The 17,323-nt window shown below is 40.9% G+C and overlaps 1 protein-coding gene across 4 annotated transcripts in view; it reads right to left on the bottom strand.

Moving 5' to 3' along the window:
• gng7 (guanine nucleotide binding protein (G protein), gamma 7) overlaps window positions 1-17,323 on the bottom strand; it is a 202,124-nt gene that overhangs the window by 135,759 nt on the left and 49,042 nt on the right. The window lies entirely within an intron of this gene.

Raw genomic sequence — 17,323 nt, 5'->3', positions numbered from 1 at the left:
AAATTAATTTGGGCAACAGGGTTCAACCTACCACCCCCAGTTCACATGTAGCCCCCAAGTCCTGGAACTCCCTCTTCAAGGTACAAGCAACTCAACTTGCTGGCTTCTATGCTTGGTGGCTGGAATAGGTCTGCATTTAAATCAGAACAGCAGGGTAGATTATCCAACAAACAAGTGGGTGCAAATCAAAAACAAGATATATTTTACATTTCATACCTTACAATGTCCCAGATACCACCATCGTCATCCAGGTATTTCCTGTCCCACCAGCAGGATAGACCTACCTGAGGTGGCAGCACACAAGATATACACTTCCAGATCCCATGAAGTTGCACAACATCAGGTCAAACATGATCAAGGAAACCACCTGCTGAATTGAAGGAGGATGGCAATGCAGTAGTAATGTCACTGTGTAATCCAGAGCTCCAGGCCAATCTTCCGCAGCACAGTTTCAAATCCTATCACAGCAACTGATGGAATTTAAATTCAATGAAATTTGAAACTGAAAGCTGGCTTCAATAATGGCAACTATAGAACTACCAATTTTGGTTAAAAAACCATTTTGGTTCACTAATGTCTTTTACAGAAGGAAATTTACCCTCTTTATCTAGTCTTCCTACATGTGACTCCCACTCAATGTGGTTGATTTGTAACTGCCCAGCAAACCATTCAATTCAAGAGCAATTAGAGTTGGGAAACAAATGCTTAGTCACATCCAATTAAAGAATAAATTAAAACCTTGCCTCAGCTGATGAATCAATACAACAAGAGAGTGTGGTAAGAGCACAGAATACACAGATGGAGGACATCAATGTTTCCATAGAGACGTTGCTTAGATTCACCACCCTCTGGCTGAAGATATTCCTCCTCATCTCAGATCCAAAGGGTCCCTTTATTCTGAGGCTATACCCTCAGATCCTAGTCTCTCCTATCATTGGAAACATCTTCCCCATATCCACTCTATCCAGGCTTTTCATTATTCTGTAAATTTCAAATGAGTTCCCCATCCCTGCTTTTGTATTCCAGTTCCCACAAAATGAATGTTAACATTATATTTGCTTTCTTAACTACCAAGTCAACCTGCAAGTTAACCTCAAGAGAATCCTGAATTAGGATCCCCAAGTCCCTTTGCATTTCAGATTTCTGAATTTTCTCTCCATTTATAAAGTAGTTTATGCCTCTATTCTTCCTACCAAAGTGCATAACCTTACACTTTCCCATGTTGTATTCCATCTGTCACTTCCCTAACCTGTCCAAGTTCTTCTGCAGCCTCCCTGCCTCGTCAATACTACCTGTTCTTCTACCTATCTTTGTGTCATCTGCAAGCTTAGCCAAAGTACCCCCAGTTCCTTCATCTAAATCATAGATGTATAGAGCAAAAAACTGTGGTCCCAATACTGCCCCGATGACATGACAGTATTGGTGGGAGTGACTACTTCACAATCCTTCTGGGGATATCAAGGACAATCTCCGTCGTGCTGAGTGGCACTCCCCATTAAGCCAGATCCACAATTTAATAAGACCATGTTAGATCTGATAGTAATCTCAAATCTGCATCCCTCCTACCCCTTGATAACCCATCACCCCTTTGGCTTACCATGAATTGATCCATCTCAGCCTTTAAAAATATTCAAAAACTTTTCAGAAAGGAGAGTTCCAAAGATATCCAATCCTCAAAATTAATTTTGCCTAATCACCATTTTAAATACAACAGTGATCCATAGGTCTAAATTCTCGAAGAGAAAACTTCCTCTCCACATCACCCCATCAAGACCCCTCAGGATCTTCTATGTTTCAAGTTCTCTCAAACTTCTAAACTCTAGCGGATACAAACCTAGCCTGTCCAACCTTTCCTCACAAAATGAAACATCCATTCCCGGTATTAGTCTGACGAACCTTCTTTGAACTGCTTCCAATGCATTTACCTTAAGGTGACCAGAACTGTACACACTATGCAGATGTGGTCTCACTAGTGTCCTGTACAACTGAAACATAACCTCCCTACTTTTGTAATCAATTCTCTCTCTCAATAAGTGATTACATTCTAATAGCTCTCCTGCTGTTCCCACATACAAGCCCTTTGCGATTCATGCACGAAGACATCCAGGTCCTTCTGCACCTCAGAGCTCTACAAGCTATTATTTACATATGCTTTCTTCCTTCCTGCCAAAATTGGCAACTTCACATTTTCAAACATTATAGAAAGATATGGCTAAGTTGAGTGAGTGGGTAAAAAATTTGCAAATGGAGTATAGTTTCCTCACATGTCCTCTTCACAACCTACTCACCTATCCATCTTTGTGTCATCAGCAAATTTGGCAACCATGCCTTAAATCCATAAACTGTTGATGTCCCAGCACTGACCCCTGTGGCACACCACTCACTACATACTACCATCTGAAAAAGGTTCATTTATGCATACACTCTGCTTCCTGATGGCCAGCTAATCTTCTATCCATGCCAATATGTTACCCCCTCCATAACATGAGCTTCTATTTCCTGCAATAACCTTTGATGTTACACTACCAAATGCCTTCTAGAAATTTAGATACAGTAAATCTCTTGGTTTGTCTTTATCCGCAGAACGTTACTTCCTCAGAACTCCAACTGGATGATTAAACACGATTGCCCTTTCATAAAAATATGTTGACTCTGCCCATTTGCCTTGACCCCTGCTATAACGTCTTTGATAAGTTTCCAACATTTTCCCTACACCAGGTGTTAGGCTAATTGGGTTCCCTCTGTCTCCCTCCCGTTTAGAATAACGGGTTTACATTTGCTATCTTCCAATCTAATGGGACCTTCCCTGGATGTAGGATATTTTGGAAAACAAAAACCAATGTGTCAACTATCTCGCTGAACAGTTCTTTAAGACCCTAGGATGCTAGGATGAGTCCATCAAGAACGAGGCTCGTCAGCCCACAGCTCCAACAATTTACTCTAACATCTCTCTAGCGACAGTAATTTTCCTAAGTTACTCCCTCTCCTTCCATTCCCTGGTTTCTAGCTGCTTCTCTAAAAACCTGGTGAAGCTACAATACAGGACTGGGGGGTCAAGATCCACATGTTCTGAACCTCTGACCCAAAAGGACAATGGCAGCAAATGCATAAACACCACCAGCTGCAAGTTCTCCTCCAAAACTATACACCATCTTGACTCAGAACTGTATTGCCACTCCTTCACTGTTGCTGGGTTAAAACCCTGGAATTTCCAATCCAACAGCACTACGTGGTATAGCTACACCACAGACTGTAGCAGCTAAGGCAGTAGCTTACCATCATGTTTCACATCCTTCTGTGAAAGAAAACAAAGTTAAATGTGCTTCATAAAAAACATGCTTTTAACACCTGAGAAAAAAATCACCCAATAGCAACTCTTCAATTTCAGGTATATGCTTAGACAGAAGACACCGAATAGCAGCCAAGATCAATAATTTGGGTCAGTTTGTCTTTTCTTTAACCCAGGGCACTGTAGCCAACTTGATCAAAATGTTGTCTACCAGAGCTCAATTGGTTCACATAGCAATATTCAAACCATCCTGATTGGCTTAGTGTTGCAATGGACAGTACTTTTACCTGCCAGGCTATAAGAATTAAGAATACAAGCCTGGGATCTTAATGCACGCAGAACTGGTGGTACAGTGTTAATCTGCCTAAAGAGACTCAGGTTAATGATCTTGGACATGGGCTCAATACCACCATAGCATATGATGGAATTTAAATTAAGTAATAAAATCTGGACCTGAACTATCATAGATTGTCATTAAAAATCTATGTGGCTCACTAATGTCCTTCAGGGAAGAAAATCTGCAATCCTTACCTGGTCTGGCCTATGCGTGATTCCAGATTCACAGCAAACTGGTTAACGCTTAACTTCTTCTGAAATGACCTAATAAGTCACTCAGTTCAAGGGAAATTAGGGATGGGTAACAAATGTTGGCCTTGCCAACAATGCCCACATCCCAAAGAATAAAAAAATTAAGTTATGTCAGACTACCACAGAAACAATGGTGTTTCTTGAGTAATTCAGCATTGGAAAAAAGTTTAGGATCCAAATAATAAAGACTTGATGTGGATAATCTTTATAAATCTAACAAATATTGTAATTAGAAGCTGCAAAATAGAAAATGTACCAAATGGTGGGAAATGCAACAACTTGCATTAAGTACTTTTAAGAGTCTAATATCCCCAAGGTGATGCATAAGAATGTTATCAACTAAATTTGATTAGGACAGAGGGGATAAGTTTTAAGAAGGTGTGAAGGAGTTAGAGGCAGAGGTTTTAAGGAGGAAGTTGTAAAGATGCTCGTTCACCAGTTTTGGGAAATCAGCTCCCAGGATGGTTGAGTACAGATGTCCATGCTTACCAGAGAGTGATTCCCCCACACTGTTCCCTGATTAGTTCCCTGTGTCATGTGACCCTTATTCAGGCGATTGATCCTTAAAGGGGCAAACTCCAAATCCCTTCCCTGCGAAGTCCTTTTATACAAATGTTAATACTCAATTTACACCACCCCAGATGATTAAACGTTTAATATATGAATTTAATCAAAATCCACGTGGAGTAGTGTAACTCCTTTCTGGGGCACTTCCACACCGTGCTGTCAGTGAACATCACAATGACAGGTGCCTCTTCAGGCACAGGATGTTCAGTTCTATCTGCTTCCATGACAACATTCGTTGTGCCTGCCACAGGACAACCAGCTACTTCAGTGCTAAAACAGTCAATAACATTTACTGACGGTAAAACTGGCTGCTGGGGCATTTCCCCCTTTTTTAAAGGGTCATACGAGGTGCCATTTAAGGCATAGATGCAGAGCCCAGTCCAGTCTACTGAATAGCCAATTAAACAATGTATCACGAGGATACAATGAGGAAGAGTTGAGTAGCAACAATTTAAGTATTTGCTCATTGTTTAATATAAAAGTGGACAAGCTAGCTCCTATTATTGTAATGCTCTGGTTAAATGAGAAGTCTCTTAAGATGGAAATTGATACAGGAGCATCAGCTACTGTGACAGGGGAGTATGCATATCAATACTTGTGGGGAGTTCAACCACTGCATTTGACGAGTATTCTGGTCAAATTAATAACTTTTACTGCAGAAGTGATAAAAGTAGTGGGTACTGCAATGGTAAGCAATGGCAACAGTCTGCCCAACCTGCAGTGACCAAGCCTATTTGTGACACTAATAAAACAAAACTTTAAATTTTAACTAGTGAACAGTGCTATTTTGGGCACTCTAACTCCTGTGCACCCTTTCTGATGCTTTCCATTGCCTGCTCCATCTCCACTGCTCATTTAAAATTTGGATTGACCTTTGCAAGTATCTGTCATTCACACTGCAGACTAAATTTGTCCCAACAACATCTCATTCAAGGTGGCTCCAAAACCACAATACTCTTGATTAGTAATAAAAGTCAGAGGAGTCAAATGGATCTCTATCCAAAGAGGGCCATCTTAGTAATGACTCTACTTTTCTCAACTTCAATGTAAACTGGATACTCAGCAGCTGAGGACTTTTTCCCTTGGTCACCAAACGTAAAGATGTTTGTTCACCAGTTTAGGGAAAACACAACTCATTTATTTACAGGTTAAAACAATACAGAGATTTGCAGCCTCATGGCTGCAATCAGTTCCCAAGATTGCCGAGTACAGAACCCCACGCTTACTAGAACGATTGTCTACCCTACTCCCAGATTGGCTCTTTGGATCATGTAACCTCTACACTGCAAATTGATCCTTAAAGAAACAATCACCACAGAGTTCCAAAATTTCAGGCTAAGGCAGTTAAAATGCATGGTCAACGCTGAAGCAATTACAAAATTAGAAGGTTGGATCTGCCAGAAGTAGAGGAACTCAAAAATCTCAGGTGGTTGTAAGGATGAAGAATGCAGCAGAGATAAGATGAGAAATGGCAATGGAAGGATTTGAAAATAAGGACTATAATTTTATAATCAAAGCATTATCAGATCAAGGGGCAAATAGATAGGGATAATGTCCCATTATGACACAGTTAGGATACAAGCAGAACTGTTCTAAAGGAGTTCAAAGGTTATGAAAGGTGGAAGATGGGTGCTGTATGGAACAGCAAACTGTAACAAAGACAGTGTGGGTTTCAGCATGAGATAAGCTAGGGTAGGGTCAGAAATGGGTAACATTAAGGAGGTAGAAGAATACAGTTTTGGGGATGGAACATAAGAAATAGGAGCAGGAGTAGGCCATCTAGCCCCTTGAGCCTGCCCCACCATTCAACAAGATCATGGCTGATCTGAAGTGAATCAGTTTCACTTCCCCGCTTTCTTCCCATAACCCTTAATTCCCTTGTCTATCAGAAACCTATCTACCCATGACTTAAATATATTCAACGAGGTAGCCCCCACCACTTCAACGGGCAGAGAATTCCAGAGATTCACCACCCTTTGAGTGAAGAAGCTCCTCCTCAATTCCGTTCTACAAATGTTTTACAAATATATTGAGGAGGAGGAGACTGGCTAGAGTGAATGTTGGACCCTTGGAGGATGAGAGGGGGGATTCAGCAGTGGGTGATGAGGAAATGGCTGAGGCTTTAAATAAGTTCTTTGCCTCGGTCTTCTCGGAGGAGGACACGAATAGTTTGCCGGATATTAAAGATAGGAAGATGGTAGATGAGGGCCTTAATGCAATTACTGTCACTAGAGAGGTAATGCTAGATAGACTGAGGGGACTGAAGGAAGACAAGTCCCCGGGACCGGATGGAATGCATCCCAGGGTTCTGAAAGAAATGGCAGAGGTGATAGCGGATGCCTTAGTAATTATTTATCAAAATTCGCTGGATTCCAGGGAAGTGCCAGAAGATTGGAAAACAGTTAATGTTACACCGCTGTTTAAAAAAGGTAGCAGACAAAAGGCAGGGAATTATAGGCTGGTTAGTTTAACGTCTGTAGTTGGAAAAATACTAGAATCCGTCATCAAAGAAGAAATAGCAAGGCACCTAGAAAAGAATGGTTTGATCGAGTAGACGCAGCCCGGATTCGTTAAGGGGAAGTCGTGTTTGACGAATTTATTGGATTTCTATGAGGATGTGACTAGTGCGGTAGACAGAGGGGAACCGGTGGATGTGGTGTTTTTAGATTTCCAGAAGGTGTTTGATAAGGTGCCTCACAAAAGGTTGCTGCAGAAGGTTAGGGTGCACAAAGTTGGGGATAAGGTGTTAGCATGGATAGAGGATTGGCTGTCCAGTAGGAAGCAGAGAGTTGGAATCAATGGGTGCTTTTCTGGTTGGCGGTTGGTGACTAGTGGAGTGCCGCAGGGATCGGTGCTGGGGCCTCAACTGTTTACCATTTACATAAATGATCTGGAGGAGAGGGCTGAGTGTAGGGTGACGAAATTTGCTGATGACACAAAGATGAGTGGAAAAGCAAATTGCGTGGAAGGTGTGGAAAGTCTGCAGAGAGAACTAGATAGGCTGAGCGAGTGGATGAGGACCTGGCAGATGGAGTACAATGTTAGCAAGTCTGAGGTTATCCACTTTGGTAGAAATAATAGTAGGAGAGATTATTATTTAAAAAAGGCAAAAAGCTGCAGCATGCTATGGTGCAAAGGGACCTAGGGGTCCTTGTGCACGAATAGCAAAAACCCAGTCTGCAGGTGATCAAGAAGGTGAATGGGATGTTAGCCTTTATAGTGAGGGGGATAGAATATAAAAGTAGGGAGGTCTTGCTGCAACTGTACAAGGTACTGGTGAGGCCGCAGCTGGAGTACTGTGTGCAGTTTTGTTCGCCGTGCTTGCGGAAGGATATACTGGCCTTGGAGGGAGTGCAGAGAAGGCTCACTAGGCTGATACCAGAGATGAGAGGGTTAGCCTATGAAGAGAGACTGAATAGACTGGGTCTATACTTGTTGGAGTTTAGAAGACTGAAGGGGGATCTTATAGAGCCGTATAAGATAACGAACGGGATGGATAGGGTAGAGGTAGAGAGATTCTTCCCACTTAGAAAAGGTAGCAGGGCTAGAGGGCACAGCCTCAAGATGCGGGGCAGGGGGTAGACAGCAGTTTAGATCAGAGTTGAGGAGGAACTTCTTCACTCAAAAAGGGTGGTGAATCTCTGGAATTCTCTGCCCGTTGAAGTGATGGAGGCTACCTCGCTGAATATATTTAAGTCACGGGTAGATAGGTTTTTGACAGACAAGGAAATTAAGGGTTATGGGGAGAGAGCGGGAAAGTGGAACTGATCCACTTCAGATCAGCCATGATCTTACTAAATGGCAGGGCAGGCTCGAAGGGCTAGATGGCCTAGTCCTGCTCCTATTTCTTATGTTCTAAGCTGTTCCCCCCCCGCCCTTATTTTGAGGCTGTGCCCTCTTGTTCGGTTTTCCTTTCTAAGCAGGAAGAATCTCTCTACCTCTACCCTATCTAGCCCCTTCAGTATCTTGCAAGTCTCTACAAGATCCCCGCTCAGTCTTCTAAACTCTAACGAGTACAGGTCCCGTCTATTCAATCTCTCCTCATAAGCTAACCCCCTCATCTCTGGTATCAGCCTGGTGAACCTTCTCTGCACTCCCTCCGAGGCCAATATATCCTTTCGCAAGCACGGCGACCAAAACTGCACACAGTACTCCAGTGCCTTGTACAGTTGCAGCAAGACCTCCCTGCTTTTATATTCTATCCCCCTCACTATAAAGGCCAACATTCCATTCGCCTTCTTGATCACCTGCTGCACCTGCAGACTGAGTTTTTGCAATTTGTGCACAAGGACCCCCAGGTCCCTTTGCACAGTAGCATGCTGCAGCTTTTCACCCTTCAAATAATAATCCCTCCTACTATTATTTCTACCAAAGTGGATAACCTCACATTTGCTAACGTTATACTCCATCTGCCAGGTCCTCGCCCACTCACTCAGCCTATCCAGATCTCTCTGCAGACTTTCCGCGCCCTCCATGCAATTCGCTTTTCCACTCATCTTCGTGTCATCAGCAAATTTTGTTACCCAACACTCAGCCCCCTCCTCCAGATCATCTATGTAAATAGTAAACAGTTGAGGCTCTAGCCCCGATCCCTGCGGCTACTGTAAATATATAGAGTATATAGGGAGATCTCATTGAGACGTATAAGATGATGAATGGGATGGATAGGATAGAGGTGGAAAGACTCTTCCCGCTCAAAAAAGACAGTAGGACTAGGGGGCACAGCCTCAAGATAAAGGGGGGGCGGTTCAGAACGGAGTTGAGGAGGAACTTCTTCACTCAAAGGGTGGTGAATCTCTGGAATTCTCTGCCCGTTGAAGTGGTGGAGGCTGCCTCGCTAAATATTTTTAAGAAGCGGGTTGATGGGTTTTTGATAAGAGAGGGGATTAAGGGTTATGGGGAGAGGGCGGGAAAGTGGAACTGAGCCACGACAGATCAGCCATGATCTTATTGAATGGCGGGGCAGGCTCGAAGGGCCAGATGGCCTACTCCTGCTCCTATTTCTTATGTTCTTATGTTCTTATGATACTCTTCTCAGGTCAAGATAACAAAGTCTGGTTAAAATTCAGACAATGGTTGGAAGAGAAATGGAATCAACAACTGGAAAATTGAGTTTGTAGCAGGAACCAAAAAATAACAGCTTCAGTTTTCCTAATGTTTAATTGGAGTAAATTTCTGCTCATCCAGCACTAGATGTTGGACAAGTAGTCTATCATGCCTTTCATAACCTGAGGACGTTCCAAAGTGCTTTACAAAGCATAATCGTTGATGCAGGAAATGCAACCTCCAATTTGCACACGAAGGTCCCCCAAACAGCAATATATATGATAAGATAAATGACTGGATAATTTGTTTTGAAATGTTAATTGAGATGACAACACTGGGAATAATTCCCTTGTTCTTCCATATAGTACCATGGGGCCTTTAACATCTCTGAGAGCAGACAACTGGTTTAACAACTCACCCAAAAGATGGCCACACAGACATTGTAGTGCCTCTTGACCTCGGGGTCCTTGTGCATGAGTCGCAAAAACCCAGCTTGCAGGTGCAGCAGGTGGTCAGGAAGGCGAATGGGATGCTGGCCTTCATAGCGAGGGGGATTGAATATAAAAGTAGGGAGGTCTTGCTGCAGCTGTATAGGGCACTGGTGAGGCCGCAGCTGGAGTACTGTGTGCAGTTTTGGTCGCCGCACTTACGCAAGGATATTTTGGCCTTGGAGGGAGTGCAGAGGAGGTTTACTAGGCTGATTCCGGAGTTGAGGGGGTTGATCTATGAGGAGAGGCTGAATAAACTAGGCTTGTACTCATTAGAGTTTAGAAGAATGAGGGGAGATCTCATTGAGATGTATAAGATGTTGAATGGGATGGATAGGATAGAGGTGGAGAGACTCTTCCCGCTCAGAAAGGATAGTAGGACTAGAGGGCACAGCCTCAAGATGAAGGGGGGGCGGTTTAGAACGGAGATGAGGAGGAACTTCTTCACTCAAAGGGTGGTGAATCTCTGGAATTCTCTGCCCGTTGAAGTGGTGGAGGCTGCCTCGCTCAATATTTTTAAGGCGCGGGTCGATAGGTTTTTGATAGGCAAGGGGATTAAGGGTTATGGGGAGAGGGCGGGAATGTGGAACTGAGCCACGACAGATCAGCCATGATCTTATTGAATGGCGGGGCAGGTTCGAGGGGCTAGATGGCCTACTCCTGCTCCTATTTCTTATGTTCTTATGTTTTTGGTATTCATAGAGTCACAGAATCCCTGCAGTGCAAGACGGAGCCCATCAAGCCTGCACCGACAACAATCTCACCTAGGCCCTATCCCTGTGATCCCACATTGACCCTGCTAGTCCCCTGAAAACTAAGAAGCAATTAGTCATGGCCAATCAACCTAACCCACACATCTCTGAAGTGTGGGAGGAAACTGGAGTACCGAGAGGAAACCTGTGCAGATATGGGAAGAACATGCAAACTCCATTGAACAGAAGTGTCAGCCTATACTTTAATGATCAAGTTCTGGATTAGAAGTTTATCCACACCTCTTGACTTGGAGGAGTGGGTGATATCTGCTGAACCATCAGCTGAAGTTAATTTTTAAAAGCTCAACAGGGAAGGAAGAAAACTGCTTTATATTTTTCAAATATTGTGTAGTTATAAAACAGGAACAATGTTAAACCATCACTGCTACCACCTTTGCTATTAAAGGAAAATGTAAAAACTCAAATAAAACCATAGTTAAAGGTTAGGTTGTGCAAGAGTGTATATGCATGGGGGGGGGGGGGGGGCAGAGAGAGACAGAGAAAGGGCACACTGAATCAGCAGTGGTCACCCCCGCATTTATCTGTCATCAAGATGCTCCTGCTTCTCAGATACTTTAATAAAGCAGCATTATCACAAAACGCATTTGATAAAATAGATTTGAGATTGGTTGTGGTTGATACTCTTACCAACTATCCTTATTAGGCTTCATAATTTCAAAAAGCTTTATACTAAAACAGCATCTAATTCAAAGAGTCTAGTGCTAAAACCGTATCAAGTTAATTCCCAATGCATGACCTAGATGATTTTAAATAGCCACAAATTACTGCAATACAACAACCCTATGTACTTGGTAAGTTCTTTAAAACCATTAGACAATAAGTTATTGTGTGGAACCCAATTGTATTGTTAGCATGATTACTTTTAAGTTTGTAGAAAGGGTGGAAAATGGATTGCTGCTTAGATTTCCACTCCCACTCTACCCACTGGACAAAACCCACAGAAGCCAAAAGTCACTACAGAAATTGGTACCTCTAAGCAACCAAAACAAGACTGGCTGTGGCCAATTGAGGAAATCACTTGTACTTCCTCAGTTACAACATGTTGTAAAAGTAGAGGGGACCAAATTGGCAAAATGCATTAAGATGTCATGTTTAAAATAAAACTTAAAGTTTTATTTCTCATTAGAAAATGAATTTTTCTAATTTAAAATACTTCAGATGCTGATGACATGTCACAACTGAGGGGAAAATGAATACGGTGTCAGCAACAACTTATTGCTTAAATTTCAGAAGAGGAAAAAAAAATGGAGGGCATTGGGGGTGAGAAAAAGCAAGAGAAATACTTTGTTGTCTAGACATTTGTCATTAAATTGCAAATAAATGCGCAATAAGCCACAAAGTGAAGATGTTCATACAATTATTTGTGGAGATTGCTAATGTTTGACTAGGCAGATCTAGAGAAACTATAGCTGGCGGATTTTTAAACATGACAAATGCAAAACAGGGGCTGGAAATCTGAAATCAAAACAAAAAAATGCTGGAAATACACAGGTCAGTGGCCTTAAGAGTTCTGATGATGGGTTACAGACTTGAACAGTCAGGTCTGTTGTGTAGAAACACAACAAGTTTTTCTATATTCACAGACGTCACCAAATTGGAGTATTTCAAAAATTCAGATTTAAATGTCAATTTCCTGCAATATGAAGCAATAGCACCCTCTAATGGTCACAAAGGAAAAAGTAAAATTATAATTAGTTATTCCTGGCTTGGAGAAGTTTTAATAACAAAGCAGTTCTGAAATGTAGGGAAATTACCAAATACACTGCCCATCATGACCTCCATTTCACTTTAGCTAATTGTGCTTGATGCATCTGCAATAATGTTGACAAGTTATCACTGTGCATACTACTGTATTCAATGATAACAACTAAAACATCATTTTGTGCTTTACTTTCACTTAATTTACTCATTTAAAAGTGTACATCTAGCAGTGTGATGTAAATGTTCAGTAGAAAATATATCAACACAAAAATGGATTCGTTTAAAAAAAATCACAGGTCAAGAACATAACCCACATGCTTTCAAAAAGGAAAAATGATTTTCAAAATAGCATCCCATTTTTCAGGAGCATATTAGGAATACTAAGTGAGGGATTTCAACACATTAGAATTTAAGAAGTTAATGGGAATAAAAATGGAACAAACTACTTGATATAGGAAAATAAAATTGGAAATACTAAAACTGGGTCAGGCAATATCCACAGCGGTCAACACTTCAAGCCATTGGCTCTTCCTGAAGACCATCCACGTGAGTATTGGACAGGACGTAAAAGTGATAACCTGAATAAATAATAGATCCCATGGCACTACTTGTTAAAAAAAAATTCTTCCACTAGTGATTCAGTGGCTTGGTGAATATATTTCTTCCCCAAAGCACAAATGGTTAACTGTTCAATCTCTGTATTGGCCACGCAGCTTCTGACCTCCTTACAGCCATGGTCCAAACAAAAGAGCTGAATTCCAGAAGTCAGGTGACATCAAGGCAGACACCAAGGTGCTCAAGTAGAACTGGAGTCAATGAGAATCAGAGGGAAAATTCTCCACTGGTTGGAGTCATGCCTAGTACAATAGAACGTGGTTGTGCTTGATGCACAAGTTCTTAAGGGCAATGGTCTTAGGCCTAAACATCTTCAATGGGCTTCCCTCCATCCTAAGGACTCTGATGGTTGCACAATATTCAACACAATTTGCAACTCCTCAGATACTGAAGCAGTCCATGTCTAAATGCAGAAAGACATGAACAACATTCTGGCTTGGACTGACAAGTGCAAGTAATATTCACACACCACAAGTGCCTGAAAAGGACCATCTCCAAAAAGAGCAAATCTAACGATCGCCCCTGACATTCAATGGCATTACCATTTCAACGTCCTTGGAGTTACACCACTGATCAGTAACTGAACTGGGCTACTCAAATAAATACCAAGACAACATGAGCAAGTCAGAGGCAGGAATACTGCAGTTAAGTCACCTCTTGACTACCATCTACAAAGGCACGTCAGGCATATGATGGAACACTGTCCACTTGCCTGGATTAGTGTAGCTTCAACAATTCAAGAAGCTCAATACCATCCAGGACGAAGAAGCCTGCTTGGTTGGCAGCCAATCCATACATTCAACATTCCCTACTTCCCTTTACAAGTCTGTATCTTCAAAATTATAGTGGTGGCGAGTTTGCACACATTATTTTAATGGACATAAATTTAGAAAATGTTGCTAAGCTTCAGCCCAATAGCAACTGTCAGCAATTCAATGAAATCCAGAATAAACAGCTTGAAGAAAAACAAAGGGGAGGCCATTTACCAGCACTGTGATAACAAGGATGCTGTCAGGAAGGTGTTAGCTCTTTTACAGTTCCACCATATTATTTAATTCAGAAAAGAGGGAATGGAAGCTCTCAGCAAGAATTGTCTTTTCCAGTCGTGATAGTATTGTCTAGTGAAATAGGAATTAAAGTTTATATTTGATCTGCAGAATGCCAGCATAATAGAGGAAATCATCTCGAGGCAAAATGAATGTACGACTTGTCCTCGTTTTTTATTTGTTCACAGGGTGTGGGTGTCATTGGCTACACCAGCATTTGTTGCCCATCCCCAATTATCCTGGAGAAGGTGGTTGTGAACTATCTTGAACAGTGGCAGTCCATGTGGTGTAGGTACACCCAGTTCTGTTAGGTAGAGGGTTCCAGGCTTTTGAACAGATGACAGTGAAGGAACGGTGATAAGATTCAACATCAGTTCACTGTGTGACTTCAAGGGGAACTTTCAGGGGTGATGTTCTCATGCATCTGCAACCTCGTCTTCCTAGGTGATAACAGCTGTGGTTTAGGACATGCTGTCAAGAGCCTTGATGAGTGGCTGCAGTGCACCTTGTAGCTGGTGCACATTCTGAACAACTGACTCAGGAGATAGCAGTGCGAAAGTATAAGGTGAAGAATACAGTGCCAACTGTTTTGAGAATGTTGACAGTGGGAAGATTCAATGGTAATGCCATTGAATTTCAAAAGGAGATGGTTAAACTTTCTCATCCTTTCTTGACATAAATGTTCATCTACAGTAGAAATGAAACCATTGCCCATTCTCTTCTTTTTTATTGTTGATTTCCAATGGTCTACTGACCATTTTTAATTGGAGAATTCACTTCAATGCTCCTGGGGCTACATGACATGAAAGTCCCCGTTTTAACATTGTTTTGTTTAAATGTCAGTCTTTCACTTAAACTCGAAACTGGAAAGGCATGGACATTTAGTCCTAAATAATTCATTTTTTTCAATTTCCTGGAAGTGCCATGTTAACTGTACTTCCACATATGGAGACTGTTATTTTCTTATCCAAATCACATGGCACACTAGCAAAATTTAAATCATGCAGTCTGAATAAGCACTCCTCAGTTTCAGCACTTGGTATTTTCCAATTAGTTTTTTCCCCTTCGTCTAAAAATGCAAACATTTATGGCAAGACTTCATACACTGGGTGCCCTAATTTCTTGATTCTGTGTGCCCATATAACATTGACAAATTATTTAATGAGAGAGGGGAATAACAGCTCATTTTCAATACTTTCACCATCAAATTACAGATGAATTCTCCCTTTAAAGGATCAGGAGCAGCAACACTGGTAAGATCTAACCCAAGAAAAACTAAGGCCGATTGAAGCATGTTTTGAATCAATGCTTGGACCTCCTGTTTTGATATCAACAGGCAATTCATTAATGCACAAGTTTATATGTAACAAATACTCAGAAATGCATTCATCTTAAGTTATTACATGCATTGTTATGTCACGACATTGGAGATGGTCCAGATTATCCTAAACACGTGTGGAAATCAAAGACATGGGAAGGTGCAAAAGGGATGGATCAAAGCTCCAACATTTCATGCCCATTTCCAGCATTGAGAGTTTCAATTTCAATTTCTACCATTTGCTTCAAACAGAAAAAGAAAGAATGTTTGAATGCCGATCATATAGTTCTGATCAAAAATAATTTGCTGTACATTACTGGCCACATTACCTAAAGTTGGGGAGGGGTCAGGAAAGAAACAACTGTCGAATTATAATGTGCCGAGTGATCTTAACCATTTGACCAGCTCTACAACCCTTGGTACTGTCATATATCCAAGACACTTTCAAGTTTGTAATAAACTAACAGATTGAGAATGTCACTATTGCAATTTCTTTTAAACTTAGAACCAAGATTGAAAGCCCCTCCCAGATGATTTCTTTGCCCAATCACAATCAGTTTACCGTACAAATCCAACTTGAATACATAACTGCATAAATTTGGAAAACAGTATTTTATTCATTGCAACAATGAATAAACAGCAATTTATCCAATGTAAAAACCTCAATGCAAATATGAAATTGTTCATTATTACAAAATCCACCAATTTTCAAGTGGCCAAAATCTTTCTAAGACAAAACTTTTTACAAGGCATGGCCTCGTTTCCATCTGTCAAGAATAAATCTACTACACCGTCCAGCTAAGATCAACTTTTTTGTATTTACTTTTATTTCTGTGCCAAGGGTATTTACATGCATGTAAGACCAAGATTAGTTGACTCAACTATCTACCAGTTTGTATTGTTCTGTTTGGGTGGGGTGCCATTACAGCAGATAGAGGATGGAAATCCAAATGTTTTTAATAGAAGATTTAAGGGCCCATCACAAAGAACAGAAAAATACACCAGTATACATTAATGGAATGGGATAGACTTCAATCCCTTAAAAGTTTTCCAAATGTAAAGGAAAGAACAGCCTTTCGGTTTGCACACTAAAACCAGAGTTACCAATTGAGAAAAAAATTGAGGATGTCACAAGAACATTTTTAAACAAATGAATATTCAGACTGCTGTATGGTATATGGAAACATCTTGCAGCGAACAGACAAACATACTGGAACTAAGAAAATATGACCATGACATAGTGCAGGTCAATTTGACTTGGCTTGTTTTTCCTTGAACATTTTCCAATTAATAGACCAACAGTTGTCAATCTCATGAGAAAATGAAAGTTACACATTTTAACAAGTATCCAGGACTGGTCATTTAGCATTATTAATATGCCCATATCAGAATTTTGATGAGTCAGCAATCATGGTTCTCATCACGCAGGCTTAAAATATTCCAATATAAAATGTCAAAGTTATTTTTAGGAAGTAATTAGATTGTTTAAAACAGGCATGCTTCTAAATCAGAAGTAAACTGGCATCTGGTTGAAATTATTTTTTAAAAACTGTTCTACAAACATGCCCAATATTCATCATGGTGTTTCATGAAGTATTCATATTTGGGGTATAGAACATGCTTATTGCTGATATGCTTTGCCCTCATGGAGTTACTTGTTCTAATCATCTTGAATATAATTAATTCACATTTTTTTCTACTCCATCAGCCCCTCCCCAGGTGTAGCAAATGCTCAGTGTAAACACACATTCTTAACTACCACTCAAAGTCCTGGTAAAATATTTTTAATATTCAATTAATAATTTCCATAATCAATAAATTACCCAACAATGGCCATGATTGTAACAGCCAAAATCACATGATCCAGTGTTTACTGTAATTTCAGTCATCAA

This window comes from Carcharhinus amblyrhynchos, chromosome 26 (genome assembly GCF_965287045.1).
Source record: "Carcharhinus amblyrhynchos chromosome 26, sCarAmb.v2.hapA, whole genome shotgun sequence".
NCBI classification, from domain to species: domain Eukaryota; kingdom Metazoa; phylum Chordata; class Chondrichthyes; order Carcharhiniformes; family Carcharhinidae; genus Carcharhinus; species Carcharhinus amblyrhynchos.
This window is presented reverse-complemented; position numbering and strand designations above follow the sequence as displayed.